The sequence below is a fragment of the Daktulosphaira vitifoliae genome, unplaced genomic scaffold (genome assembly GCF_025091365.1).
Source record: "Daktulosphaira vitifoliae isolate Bord-2020 unplaced genomic scaffold, ASM2509136v1 Scaffold_281, whole genome shotgun sequence".
NCBI classification, from domain to species: Eukaryota; Metazoa; Arthropoda; class Insecta; order Hemiptera; family Phylloxeridae; genus Daktulosphaira; species Daktulosphaira vitifoliae.
The window spans coordinates 1-16820 of NW_026099847.1; the positions used below are offsets into that span (position 1 = coordinate 1).

General features: G+C 24.8%; 1 long non-coding RNA gene across 1 annotated transcript; it reads left to right on the forward strand.

Moving 5' to 3' along the window:
* Window positions 1-2637: 2637 nt before the first annotated feature.
* Window positions 2638-5817, forward strand: LOC126909341 (uncharacterized). Its single transcript, XR_007705012.1, has 3 exons — window positions 2638-3933; window positions 5006-5162; window positions 5245-5817. It is a non-coding gene; the product is annotated as an uncharacterized LOC126909341 (long non-coding RNA).
* Window positions 5818-16820: the final 11003 nt, after the last annotated feature.

Consider the following 16820-nt stretch of genomic DNA (forward strand, 5'->3'; position numbering starts at 1 on the left):
AGAGCTTGTTGATCTAACAGAGTTCACGATATCGTTCAATTCCACAATATCGGTATCGATGCATTTATTTTGTGTATAATATTTATACAGAGCTCTTCTGTATGCAATTAATTTTGCAGAATCGGAATTATTTTGTACGTAGTCTAAGTATAGTTTCTCAACATCATTCATGCCTTTTTTTTTGTAGAATAAACACAATTGATCTTTACTGTATTTTTGTAATATTCTGAATATATCTTTGCCCTTCTTTGTTTTGACAATATTATTTAATCTACAGTTTTCTTCAGAATCTGAGCTATTACTCTCACTTGTTCTATTTAAGAGTTTCTCCTTAAGTTTTTTTTTTAAAGATAATTTACCAGACATTCCAAGTTTAGATGAAGATAATTTTCTTAATTCCAGAATATCATTGTCAATACAATTATTATAACTATAATATTGATACAATCCATTTTGGAATGCGCATCTACTTTCTTCGTCGTTATTTTTAATGTAACTGATATATAATTGTTCCAAATCGTTCAATCCCTTCTTTTGGAAGAATGAACATAGTTGACGTCTGTTATACTTGTTGAAGATATCAAAAATATCTTCACCGCTTGATGTTGTCACAATTGATACACTTTTACTGTCGGTTTGGGTTTCAGAATAATATTCTGTTTCATATATATTTTCATTTTCACTGGTTATTGCCGTATCAGATATATAATTTCTACAGCATGAATTGACATTTACGATTTCCTAATTTGATAATACAAAAAATTAACATTAGTATTCTATAATATATTAAAGACAATCTAAATATAATTACTTTAAATAAAACATTTAAATATATCTTTATCTTTTTAATTGAATTTTTTAAATTATTATTATGGGTAAATTATAGTTGAAATAAAATTATTTGAATAGGTTAAACTATGGATTATGTGTTCTTATAATTAAAAATATTGAATTTTTATTTATTAACATTTTTTAATACTAATATTTATCTAATTTAAAACAAATTCAATTGTTATCATAATTTGCGAATAATTTTTAATTTATTTGATAAGAACTATTGAATATTTCTACAGTTATTCAACATCTATAGCTTTTAGTTCTATTAGTTTTTAGACATTTTTGTTTGGATGCGAAGGTAAGATGATAATGGTTTTATTATGACGTATTTTTTTTTTGTGTTAATGAATAATTTTAAGCTCTCACTAGACTGATCATTTTGGTCTTTGCTTCAACATTTTATTCTATTTGAAACTATCAGTCTTGAGTTTTTAAAAATAACTGATTAATTATAGAACATTTTTAAAAATGTCTCAAAATTAAGTAACTGTAAAAATAGGCATTTATAAAATTATTTTATACATTTATAACTATTTAAATATTTTTTTTTAAAACTCCTAATGAAATTTTAATAGGTATCACTAAAAATCTGAGAGTAGGAAGGGTTTGAAAAAACCCATTCCATTAAGTAATTTAATTTTTTTAACACAATTTTTAAAAATGTTCCAAAATGACACACGACTTTTAACATTTTTCAAGTTAAAGCTTTTGATGTGAAGTAGATTATAAAAAAATATGGTTATTTCCCGACATTTGTTCTATTATGAAAAATATGCATAAGTAAAAATGTTCACAAAAAAATTACTTTATTTTAATTTTCAAAAGTGTCCAGGTCGTTTGACAAACTAAAACTTATACCAAATTAAAGATCTTTAAATATTCGTTGCGATTAAATAAATGAAATGGTTCTGACAATAATTTTAATAAAAAGTTAACAAATTCGCATAGAAGCGTTTTTTTTTTATAGTAATGTTACTAACTGTCAGATATCATGTATACTTGTCCCAACTATATTTAGTCTTTAATTTTTAATTTAAATTTAATTCAATTTTTTATTAAAACTTACCGATATCAGAAAAATTGCAGCTACGATGAAAAATTTGGATATCATTTTTGTTGAATAGTTTTCTATTACATATAATTATGACCAATTATACTGGTCTAAATGAATGTTTTATCGGCTGATTGGCTTTATATAAGAATTGCGATTTTCCTGAATTGTGCGTCAATTTATTAATTGTAACGCAATATCATTGTATTGTATTGCATAAATGTCAAATCTATTTGCTTAGTTTTTGATTCGACTTGACATATCGAAAACTAATGTCATTTAATTGATAGTTATGGCACAGTTTTCAGGATTTTATTTTAAATCACGTATTTTAATTGTTTACTAAAAGTAATAAAAATATATTTTAATAAGTGAGTACTTTGAAATGATCATACAAATTTGCACCTAAATCATTAATAATTTATCATGATTTTATAATCATTTTTTAAATTTATTATGTTAACAGATATCTGTCAATAACATTTTTTGTGAGCTCAATTCATTAAGATAAATATGTTGCCAAATATTTACAATAACTAGAAAAGTTTGCAATGATTTCTAACTTGTAAAATCTAAAAATCCAAATTTAAATAGTAACTCAATAATATTATGTTACTTCATTTAGTAATTGTAATTTTTGAGAGATGTATATTTTATATAGACATTTTTACTGTTTTCAAAATTAAAATTGACTTAAATTTGATAGACTTATTTAATGTTATTGGGGTTCGCGTTTTGTTTTTACAACAATATTAATTTACGTAAAAATGGTAAATTTTTTATCTAAAATTTATTCTATGTATTTTGTCAGTGAAAATAATACAGTCGTTTTAAGAAAGACTATAGCTTTTTCATTTAGTCTGAGTTTTTAATTTTTTTAAGAAAAATCTTTGATTTGTAAAAAAGCTTTTGTATAATCGAATTATTTTGAAATCTAATGTCAGTTATAACTACATAGTAATTATATTAGAAAAACAAAACATAATTTGAATTTTTTAAAATAATAAAAAAAAAATTGATTTTAGCATTTTCAAAATGTTATCTTTTGTTGTACTATTTGTTATGTTACCCTTTCAGCTTATATTCCAATTATACAGGATATATAAAATATCCACCTAGATATAAATTTTGGTTTTATAGTACTTCGCTTTCAGTTTATTGTTTAGTTAACAACATAATTAAAACGGTTGTGCAAAATTTCTATTGTTTTTGGTTTAGATCAATGGTCGAAAATAATTTTATGAGACTTGATACACATAAAAAGCAAGATATTTTAATTAACAGTAAAGTATATAATTAGTATATAAACTTATTATAACTTAGTATACAATTTAAATATATTTTATAATTTAATACATTTTTTCTCTGACCATTTGTCAATTTATTTTTACTGCATATTAAATTTAAATAACAATATTCAACGTTATTGCTACGACGCTGCAGTTTAGTCTATTCGCTACCAGATGGCTACTCTGGTACTCGTCTGTCACTAATCGATATCGCTGGTACGGTACCCAAGTGCAAAAGCCCGAACGTAAGAGGATTGTATCAAATAGTACCCTCGGCCATTTCGTCCCACTGACAACATACGAAGTGGAGGGAAGAATCGTCTACCGTCGCCGTGGGGCCATAAGAGAACTACAACTCCCACTGACGGGTTATGCGGTGAAGGGTAGAAGAGAATTTCGTGACTGGAACGAGGAGGGACGGCAGTGGAAGAACGACTCTACCAGGTCTGACGCCGTCAGTCTCCGTCCTACGCATCCAGCGCATGACGTCGTGTGCTTTGTTTCTGTCACGTCTAGCGTGTACAGTGTTATCTCTTCTTTTTTTACCGTCGTATTATTTTTACAGTTTTGTCAATTATTTTTATACTATTGCAGAATGTCATCGTTATTAGCAAACTAGCGAAAAGTTTATGTTTAGCATTAGAATTTAGTACAGTGTGTCTTTTAAAATATAAGAGAAGTACTTGTAAAATGCTGCTGTGAATGGAGTAATACAGCGGCAATATCGACCACATTTCATGTGAAAATTATGGATAAGTATGTGATCCAATTTTATTGTACTTAGTAAATTTACTATTATAACATTATAAAATTCTATAAACATCAAAACTACTTATTTGAAATGAATTGGTTATTGTACAAAAGTATTGAAAAAATTATTCTTTTATCCACCTATTTGTGCATTAGGCGAAGTTCATTTCTATAAATAATTATTATGCATTTTTAGCGTAGTATAGATCTTAACAAAAAGTTGTAAAATAAAATATTAAATTGTATAGTTAATTTTACGTGGGAGTATCGGAAAGATATGGCGCAGAATATCAAGAAAATGTAGAGAAAATGTAATTTAGTATATTAATTAAATGTATATAAAGTTATACTTCAATGGGTTGAGATTTAAACCGAAGTAGTATTAACATCATTCTTTGTTTTGTATTTATCAACCGTGGAAGTGTAATGACTGCTTTTTTAGACACATCGATTTGTTCTACTGGCATTGACTTTTCCAAAAAGTAATCCTTATGTATCTTGTTAGTAAATAAGTAACACGCTCTGAACCTGTTTTATATTTTAAATAATTCGATACCAAGTTTGATTGTAACCCGGAGAAAAAACATTTTATTATTATTACCCTTAGTTTGAACGAGTACTCAGTATATTAACTCTACAGTGTCTGTTGAAAAAAATAAAAAAAATAACATAATACAGTTATAAGAAGTATAATTTGTATAGTAAACATGAGAAGCAAACTGAAACACGAATATCACAAATCAACACATTAGTATATTTTCTTAGAGTTTTAGTTCACAAAATCTAATATGTTGATATTAAAAACGTATAAAAAAATATATTTAGAAAATTAATTTTCTATATCTTTGAAAATTGTTTAATCAGTTATTATTTAAAATCGACGTAGTGTCAAAGAAAAGACCTAATAATACATCACTATTAGGTTAGTTAATCAATATATAGTATAATTTATCTTATTTACTATCAAGTCGTTAATAAAAGTAAAATAAGTGAAAATCGTCTACTTTAAAAGTTTTTCAAATTAATAAAATCATTTAAATGAAATTTGTTTGTTTTAACATCTTGCATTGTCGTTCAGTTAGTATTTTAGTTTATCAAAAACTGCGATGGCATCGTGAAAATGAGTTTTGACAATTTGCCATGAACATGAATAAATTTATTGTTAAGCATAAATATTTAAAATCTGAACACACGCTGAGATTCATGCCGACATTACATGTATACCAAATGCAAAAGTAAGCACTATTTGCTTTGTAAAATCAGATTTGAAGTCTATTATTGTATTATTTTTATTTGGACCATTTTTTGATTTTCTAGATTAATTACAAAAATTAAATATATGCCAATTAGTTTACAGACTGATTGATTTGTGATTAATCTCTAAATATCTCTTAGAAAAATAATAACTTTAAGAATTTTTTTCTTGATTTTGTTAAATAGTATTTATTTATCGAAATATTAATAGTTAAATAGTTTTTAGGGGACTTATCTGTTATAAGGTCTGATTTAAATTTTTTACATACATTTATAACTTAATAACAAAAAAATTATCCAACTAAAGAAATAACTGTTAATCGATGCAAATTTTTAAGTCAGTATTTTTGAAGTTATTAACACTTTAATTAATATAGACTGTAAGCGAGGTGAGGATTATTTTATTTTTATCATTACCCACCATACTGCTGTACTCCTCTTGATACTTAAGTATAAAAATGTTTAAAACTTTTGAACATTTGTTTAAAATTTGTTATTGACCAGTTTTTTCTTATTTGGATTAATTTTAAACATTTAAGCTAATAAAATATGTATATTGTCATTAAAACTTAAAGTTGATACTCTATAAGACCTACAACATATGTAATCAATTATTTATCATTCTACATATTTAAAACTATATAAGAAAAATTTTATAACATTGTCAATTTTTTTTACTCTTATGTAAAACAATGATAAAACCGTTTATAGTAATATTAATTGTAAATAATAGTTATAATTTCTATAGTCATGTACTAAATGTATTCTTATTCTTTTTAGAACATATTGCTATCAAAAATTAAAATCATAACTTTTTGTCTGTGAGTTACCTTCTCGTGATCTATTAAAAAATAACATTACACTTTTTAGTGATAAGTATTATTATTATTGTGAGACTGTCTTTTAAAAAAAATTGATATAGTGATGTTATTATTTGAATTTTTATAAAATATAGTTTCATACAGAATTTTGAATATGATTGATCGTAAAATCTCTTATATGTACTCAATGGGTTTTTAATAGCTAATAAAGGACATTTAATTAATTTTAATAATTAGACACGTGGAGCAAATTGTTTTATTTTGCTTTGAGCATGTCCTCAAATTATTAAATATCAACAACCTAAACTTTTTATTGTATTCGTTTAATTATTTTTGAATTTATTGCAGAAAATATTTAAAGTTGAGAAAAAAAAGTTTTTATAACAATTTTGAACGTTATGAATATATTATAAAGCCGTCGAAAAAATAGATTATTAGTCCACTTATATCTAATAAACTTTTGAAACAATATAATATATATATATATATATAAATAAGATACTATATTATAGCATGTCATTTAGTTATTTTTTACAAATATTTTTTTATGACTCAGTCTTATCGAATGATATCTGATAGTTGTCATGATTTTACACCTTATAAAGATTATAATGATTTGTTGATAGGCTGAAATACATTTATATTATACTATATTTGTTATAAGGTGCACCATGAAAAAGAGAAAGGTTATAAAAAAATTATTCTTCCTCGGCTGGAAATTAACCAATTGAACTAATCATAACAAACTATAACAATTAAACACTTTTGATGAGCTACAGCGTAGTAGAAACTTTTATGAACAGTGTGATTTAGCCCGCTTAATTAACTTCCTTTTGAGTTTTAAAAATTGTTAGGAGTCACTTAACTACAGATAAAGCTAATCAGAAATTTTACAACTCTCACTACTGTGTAATATTTTTGTTTTTAAACCATAAATTAATTATAATACTGTTATAAAATATTGTACACGTTATATACCGAGTTAAATAATTATTTATGTTTTTAATCACCTAAAATAAAATCCACTAGTTCAGGAGATATTTAGGTACGCGCCTTTTCCCCGCGTTCCCATAGTTCTTAATTAAAAATCTTCCATTTTTTAGTGAGCTCCAACATTGATATACTAATAAATTATTAAACTAATTATGAACAATTATTAAAGTCTCAAATAAGTAAATATAAAAAGTCAAGATATTTTTGATGCTCTCTAGCTCTCCCTGTGTATGACATAGTACATGAGATTATTTAACATTTGCTCCTTAGCTGTACAAAAAATGTTCCAATTTTTATATAGCGGAGTTGATTGTAAATCGCATTTACATTTTTAACAGTAATTTGAATGTATTAGTGACAAGGTAACATACCACGTAGGTATAAATTGCCGATTAAACGTTATCAAGTGTTTTTTTGTACGTTTTACTGCGGTTGAATGTTTTATAGTTAGCATTAATTGTATAATTTAAATAGTTAACCAAAATTTTAATTATATATTTAAAGTATTTTCGGTAATAAGTTTTTAATTTTCTTTTAAATATTAATATTTAAATAATGAATTTTCCTTATTATTATATCTCATCATTAGTTTTATCCAGAAATTTTATTTGTAACTTTAATAATATGAAATCATTATAATAACAACCTCATTTAAAGCACTACATGTATAATTTTTAATTAAGATAATCATATTTTGTAAGTACCTATTCGTCATAAAATACATTGTCGCGGTGTAGTTTTCCGTATAAGCTGCTGCTACAATGGTAGCTTTAAAACTTTTGCTAAATAAACATTTTATAAAACGCAAGAGTAAAGTAATAAAAAAATGAATGAGAACAAAGAATTTTCATGGCTTTGTCATTTGTTGCACTTAATTCCCTGACAGACAACAAACCAAGCATGTAATATTACTATATAATTTTTTATTTTATGTTGCTTTTACATCAAGAATAAAATATTTCAAACAAATTTAATGATCTTGATAATTTTCTTGTTTAATTTGAAAAGTGTCATGGATTCAACTGCTAATTTATTTTTATCCGCTGAGTATTTTCTAAGCAATTTTTTATTTGACATACAACATTAAATAAAATGTACAACCTTGTAATTACAATTGCGGCTGTAGTACTGTATGCATGTATCGCTCTTTTTGCATGAGAACACGTTTTATTTATTCATCGTTTTTTACATTTTTAACATTATAAGGCAAATTTTATTGTGTTCGCGATTTAAATCTCGCTAGTTAAAGTGAAGTATTTTTTTACAAAGTTTGATAAATATTTTATTAAATAAAAACAATATTTAATTGTAATTATGAAAATATATATATATGAAACAAGAACTAGAGTCCTATTGTATTAAATTTTTTCTTTTATCATTTCCCGCCAAACTATTGAAAACACCCTCTGTAAACATTCACAAATATAACAATTATTTTCAGACAATTTGAAAGACTTTCGAAAAATTGCCACAGAATTAAATGAAAAATAACTTCTTTGTATTTTTATTTAGAAATCCGAATTTTCATAAAAATATAATGAAACTACGAAGAATATAAATTATTTACAAATATAAATATATGTTTTTAATGGGATTACTATTAATTTTTACGTAATTTGTATACAAATGAGTACTTTAAGTTACCAAGTACATACTATGAATTTTAACGAATAAAGTTAATAAAATAGAAATAATTCAAAGTTAATAATTATGATTTTATTTTCCGGTTTAAGTTAATGTTATATTATATTTTCAACGTTATTTTACAACAGAAATAAGAGCAGCTACTGTTCCTCCTATACAATAGTTATTACTTTTATTTTCATGCACGACAATGTATCAGTGTTTCCTAAAAAAAGTATATAGCACAACTTTCACTTTTTCTGTATTCCCGTTAGTGCTCTTATTTCTTTATCCTTAGTTGCAGTTGCTTATCAATTAACGTATGTAGTTCTATAATAGTAAGGAAAATAATTTAACCATAGTTCACTCAAAAATGTAGCTTCTTATTTATTTTAACCTAAATTTTATAAAGAACTGTATACAGACTACCTGTTTTTTACCAATTAAATCAATTTATTTTAACAAATTATTTCAACCAGGGAATGATCAATGTACTGAATGTCCCAAACCTAACTGATAACGCAATGCAATGTACAATTATCATTTTGATTTTTTTGATATAATTTTGTCTTCATTGACTTTGTTTAAAGCATACCCTGAATGCAATATCTTTTAAAATAATGAAAAATATATTTTTTATTATTTATCACTATTGAAAAAATATATAAGTAATTTTTTTTTTAATTTTTCAAAAATTTCAAAACGCTAATTTGATTACCCCTTTCTTTATAAAAACTTTTCATGGGTCGATAATAATTTTAGGGCAAGTTTTCATCGAGTTACAAGCATTCTAATATATGAATGAATATGTAGCGATGGTGATCGCAGCTCGTACTTGTGTAGTTCACTCCACCTGTGCACAAACAATAAATGATAAATAGTAAAATAAATATGCTATAAATGTAGTTTATTATAATTAAAGTTCAACAAAATGATAATTGTATCAAAAGTTATAAACATTATCATTAAGGTCTGAGATATATTATACTTTATAGAAGTAAAAATAATAAGCTTTATAAAAAAAATTCAATTTTTTAGCATTAAAAAAAAGAAAATTGCAACTTAATTTAAGAGAAAAATATTACGATTTAATAAAAAAGATAAAAGTCTAAATGGTGTGTTTTAAATAAATAACAAATTTAAATGTTACCGTGGTATTAAAATTATTACAAATTTTTTAAATTTACCACTATTAAGTAGATAGTAATTAAGTATTGAATGATATTTAAATATAGTTTATGAACAATGAATGTAATAATTTGTCTACAGTAATAGTTTTTAATAAAAGTAGTTCATTTTTGACTACCGATTGTGGATAAATTCTCGTCAGAGTGTAGTATTTACATTGGTTACAATTTTTTTTATTTCGATTTGCAAGATATATGTTTTTTTCATCAATTCTAAAATATGCATTAATATTTTTAATAAAAAAGTTCTAAGGTGTTATATAAAACTCGTTAATAACCATTATTCTAGATGTTTTTAATAATTGTGTTTTTATTGTTGTTTGTTTGGTTTGGCCATATTAATGCATGCAAAAAATAAAAAACTCCGTTAATGAGATTACTTATGGTAGTAACCGGATATTAAGTTGCATAAGAAAGCTCTAAGGTCTTAGGAAAAATGCGTCAAAACATTTTGATGGTAAAGTACGCCATAATGTGGGACTCTAATTGATACTGACAACATGTGCAGAGGATAGATATTTCACTTTTACCAGGCCTCTATGAAATGGATTACTCTATGAATGTATAAATGTTCCATCTCACAGAACAATTTTACCATATCCATTGAATTGAGTTATATTGCTGGGAATTTTTCTTCCAAAGTATACCTTACGTGGATTGCAATAAATCAAATATCATACTTCTATGAATCTATCATGTAAATTTATGCTGTCCCGACAGGTTTTGACATCTTTTATCACTTTTGATCTAGAAAATATTTTGCGTTTTTGTATTAATAAATAAAAATGCAATTTTTAATTTTTTTAAAAACAGCTATTTTTTAACACTTTTCCTACAAAAGTGGGTTAAAATATTTCGATACAACTTTAGGATAAGTACCTATTGAGTTACATGCATTACATTGAAAGAGTTTGTTGTGTAGGCGATACATCAAAATTTGTTTATATTAAAACAGATATTTTTAAATTTCAAATAAATAAAATATTAATTAAAATATTTTTTGTATTTGGAAAGGATAATAAAAAATATGCTTTTAAAATAGTCAAAAACTAATAAACGCAAAATATACACTAGATCATAAGTTAAAAAAATATTAGAACCTAGCAGGACACTCTGTATAAATAGGCTCAAGTTATTTAATAGGAATAGTGTACTATCCCATAATACTAGTTGGTAAAATGAATATCAGGATATGGGAACATAAATAGTGTAAAAATGATACCGAAAAAAGTTTATTCATTTAAATATCATCTTCTAAAACAGCCATAGCTGAAATTTTTAATATTATTATCACTGACACGCCATATATTTAGACTTTATTAAAACCATTGCATTTTTAAAATGGTATTATATTCGTGCAAGTCAAGTTATGTAACGTTGTTATGATATTGTTACCAAAAATAATCGCATTTTCATCGATTTATGTGGTAACTGAGGCCGTTGAATGCAAGTCTGTCTGAGTGGGGTTATTTGCTATATATACATACGATTTTATATTCTAATACGTCAATATATTTCATGTCCTCTTTTAGTTTATTCGTAGGGATATTTTTTAAATTCAGTGAGAAGATTTATTTTAACATGAAATATATCGTTTATAACACATTACATAAATAATACATACAAAAAATTGAGTAACATTATATATTATGCCTCTTTTTTCACTATTCGTTTGGAATTACTAACAAAAAGAGTTTATTTGAAGGCGTGTGACAGATGTTGTTATAGTTAAATATTTCTGCAACTCTGGTTTACTAATATTAACTGATATTGGAATTCAACAGTACATTAACACATTTTTATTATTTTTCTTCTTTTACACAAAATTATACATGTAGAAACTATATGTTTATGTATAGTGTTGTATTCACACCATATATATATACGGTTATTTATTGGTATAGTATATATATATATACCAATGTACTATTACCTTAATTTAACGTAGTCATAATTTAAATTTAAATTAATTAACAAGTCATTAACTCAAATTGAGCGAATTCGCACACATGTTTTGCTTTTTATTCTTGAAATACTAAAATTTTATGTCTTGAAATTATTTATTTTCTATAATTGTAGCGTGATTGTAATTGTTAATTTTAAAATGTCCCTTTTTTAATAAAATATGGATTACGGTACTTGACAGCTAAATGTATAATAATAGTATGGTGTACATTATGTTTACGGGAACACATTTGATTTAAACAGTTAACTATTATTGTCTAATCTCTAGTGAAATATCAAAAATATATTTTACTGACAGTCTATAGAATAGCAATGGATACAATATTAAAAATAAGTTTTTGGTTTTTTTAGTTACACATATTTCTTCATTTATCAGCTGATTTTGCTTATATTGGGGTGTGAACTTTATTGTTTTTAATAACGACATACATATTGAATTGACTTAATAAATAGAAAATTAACTAACAAAGAAAATGACAGGTTGATAATAATTTCTAGACCAAAACATCAGATGTTATGAAGATTATGAAATGTAGGCCGAAGGAGAGGTTTGAGTATGACGTTTTTCGGCTGTACTTCTCTTGCCCACGTATAAATATGTTAATAACTTTCAAAATACTAAAATTTCTAATGATACATATATAAACATACTTACACCTTTTCCCCGTCTATATTTCTGAATGTCATAACATCTGATATGTTATTGATATAAAAATTGTTATCGATCAGTTATTTTCTTAATCAGATTGTTTTTTAATTTATAAGCTGGTTTAATATATATATATTGTCTTTAAATAAAATAAAGATGGCATCTCTTTAATTAATAATGTAAAATGTAATTAAGAAATATATATGTATGTTTTTTTTTAATATTGTATTTATTTTGCGAGTAGTTGTGTAGTTTATGATAAATGGGTCGTTCTGTGTAGGAAGATTTTTAACCGACTGACATAGAATGGTGTGTTAATAAATTATATGGTGAAGGATGTAATATGCACTCGAACAAAATTCGCACTAGTAAATCTATGTACAGAAAAATCAGATGGCAAATACAATAGTCCGGAACTAATCAGTTTCGTTACGATCTTCACGGATAGTTTAGATCGGTGGCCACAAAACATCTAAGTTGATAATGACAGAGATAGTAATACTATAACATAGTAACTGTGATCTTGTTTTTATTCCGGTTCATAGCATTTTACTACTTTTATAGTGAGTATATTTTCAGTTGTTACCTAAATTCAGGGCCATCAAAAAACTAAAAATATGAGAAGATGGAAAAATTTTTTTTAAATAATATGACTTATTTTTAATTATTATTTTTTGATATCATTCACTTGTTTTGAAAATTGCTGACTAAAACGGTTAAATATTGTTGAGAGCAGGTATGATACTCCCAGATACGTTTTCGGAATGGGTCTGTTTAAGTTTCATCAGTTTTGTGTTGTATTTTCATAATATTTTACCAAAAACAAGGAGTAGTCATTATCATCAAAACATATTTTTCAATGAAAAGTTTTCTACCACTATAACATTTTGATGTTAAAGTACATATTGTGATAGAAGCTTAATAAAAGACATAAATCGTTAGCTTAGTATTAATTTTCTTGTATTTAATAAACTATTGAACATTACACAACTAGAAAGTAAAGTAAATGGATATAATTAGTAAATAATGAACATATTTTTTTGTTTAGTTCTCTAAAGCAAACAGGACACAAGCATTTATTTTAAAGCAATAAAAGATGCATAAACATTCTGTAAAAGTTTGAAAATGTCTCAATATTTAATGTACTGAAATGTATGAAAAAGTTAATCTTTAATAAAAAATTAAACTTGTTTATTAATTGTAACATTAATAAACAATGCACAGTATTTATTTCGTAAAATTATATTATAATTTTCTACATGTCTTGATATTTATACTTATTTTTTTAATGTTCAAATGAAACAGTTTTCAGTTCATAATTTTATCATATATTTGATGCAAGGTTTAATTTACCATGTTTAACAATTATTTAAATAAATATAATTCATTTAATGTTAAGCGTGACGAATAATTATCATGAACTAACAACATTCTAATAAAATTCAACGGTGTATTTAATAAAATTAAAACTAATTCCTACAATGAACTCCCATAGTTTTAATTTTACTCCTATAATGCTTCCATAATTAAACTTTTTTACCATTTAGCATCCTGGCCTAGTTTATTCAATTATTTTTGTATGATCCCTTAGTCACATTGATCACATACTTATTTAAATATTATATAGTTTGGGGTATGTGGTAAATAAACTTTAGACGAAAATTTTATTATTATGTGAAATAATAATTGTTGGTCGTTTCCTTTGACCGAGCGCTGTCATTTCCGTTCTAATTTCGAGGGGCCACAATCGTAAAACACAGAATGCAAACACACCGTCTCTATTTTCTAGTTAAAGTCCATGTAATACATCATTGGTCCATTGAAACTCATACGTGCACGTGCTCGGTACCTTATTATACTGACAGTGACATTGTCAATAGATAAATGGTATGGTAGAAGTGGTGATGCAATAAAATTATCTTAGAAAATAATTGTTACTTATAAATGATTTACAATTATATCATATAAAGTGAATAAAATAGGTATAATATCGCAGAATATTTATTGAACTTCAGATTAAGTTAAATATAATCTGTATTTATTGATATTTTTCGAACGGCCGATAAGTAGAGTGATAAATAATTATTACATTTTATGCTACAATTTGTAATGTTTAAATGAAATTTAATAGCGGAAATTACGTTATAATATTTTAAATTATGCAGTATGGATCCTAATATGAGTTGGCGTTCGACTAATAATGCATTTTCAATTTTTACTTATGTAGTGAATAATTAAAGAAATAACTCGTGTTATGATTCCGAATTGAGGTTAGTGTACAGAGATCTGTCGTGCGTAGGTACCTCGACGCAACTCTTAAAAACATTCTTAGATTCTCAAAGTAACGGTACAGCAAAACAACAGTATAAAAATGTAATTTTTATTTGTGTTCTTCTGTCTGGTTGGATCAAAATACGTCGGTTATTAAAAAATATTCTGAGCTATTAATTTTATATCATGTAAGTTTATTTATATTTGCCATTATTTTTAAATTTATCTATTATTTATTTTCTATTTTATATATAAAATAATTAACAAGAATATTGTATATTAATTAAAATTTTTTTTTTTTGTTTAACTTATGACCAGGAATTTATTGGTAGTAGCTCAATATTGAAATTTTAAATTCGAATATAAGTTGTACTTTATTCATAATCATTAATACTTAAAGTACACAATTAAAGAATAAAATTTGAAATCTTTCTATGTTTCAGTCTGTCATAATTCTAAATATTTATTTAAGTATATATTGTACAATAATTAATCATATTCAACTTTACTTTATAAAAGAAACAAAGAAAGTTTTTAGTCTTGATTTTCATTTTTTAAAAAAATTATTTTTGTTATAAAAAATAATAGAAAGATGATTTTATTTTTAAGAACTATATAATTTCTCTTAAACAAAATTGAAACGATGACATACCTGTATATATTTAACTTATTGGTTTATATATTAAAATCAGTTTAAATTTTTAGGTTCTTTCAGACAATGTTACCGATCAGTAATTTGATCAATTGTGTTATTTTTTAATATTCAAGCTATTTAGATACAGCAAGGATAGTTCATAAGGATCAGTGGGGACAGTTTTATTATAGCTCTATTTTTAAACAGTCCCACATTTTAATGTATTATTTACTTAAAAAAAATACTGAATGGTATACACATTTCATTTGCCACAGCTACAGTATATTTTGTGATATGGTCGTAGGTTTTTGTTTTACTCAAAATAAATTACAAGAGCAATACTGTGCATGGCTACAAGGTCGATGCTTGGACACTTTAATTATTATAATGATTGTGTTCCATGTCAAGTTACTATAATGTGCCTGTCCCAATAGCAATGTAGACATGCCCAACGCGTGTTTAAATTGACGGGCGTAGTCAAAATATTATACAGGAATAGTAAAAATAGGTACCAAAATTACTTTAATAGTTTCTTGTTTATACAGAGTACTTAGAACTGTCATTGAACTTATTTTTAGAATTTTTATTTAATCTAGTATTTCTACACAATTAATGCAATTATTTAGCTTCATGCTAAAAAGACATTAATTTTCCTGTGATGTGTTTTTGATGACACTTATCCTCAGCTCACAGCAAATCTATTCCTTTTAACTATACGTCAGAAGATCACAAATGGTATCTAGTTGAATAGATTGCTCTTAAAGATTGAAAAAATGTTATAATAAATAGTAAATATCACAAGATAAAAATACAATTTCAACATTTTTCCTGAAAATTTACATCTTTTCTTTTGATAATCACTTTTAACTCAAGAATTTATTCTCAAATTATTTAGCTTTGATGTGGATCTGAGAAGGTATTCATTTACCATGATATGTTTACATATAAATATTTTTTTTTGTGACTACCACTACTATTTCTCAACTCTTACCGAACAAATTTCTTTCAAAAACACATTTCTCTCAAAATTTAAAAACAATAGCTTGTTTTTTTATAAATGAAAGAAATTTTTCAAAAAATTATAAATTTTAAAATATAAATTTCAATATTTTTAAAGATTTTATTTTAATTGTCATAACTTTTTGAATAATAAACGAATTAAAATAAATTTTTTTTGTACAAACACCTTAGATGATTTCCTTTTATTTGATAAGTTTTATTTGAAAATTTGACCTTTAGCCTGTTCACAAGAAGAAGATTTAAAATAACAACTTTTGCAAAAATGTTAAGTTTTCAAGTTAAGTTTTGAAAATTTTCTATAAATGCTACGTTATTTAAACACATGTTAAACTTAAATTTATATTACGTACTATAATTAAAAAAAAATTGTCCCAACGACTTTTCTTCTATGTGCAAATTGCTGTCAAATTAAAAAAACATGTAATTTTTGTGTTAAAATTCTAGATTTTAAATTTCAAATATAAATTACTATAACT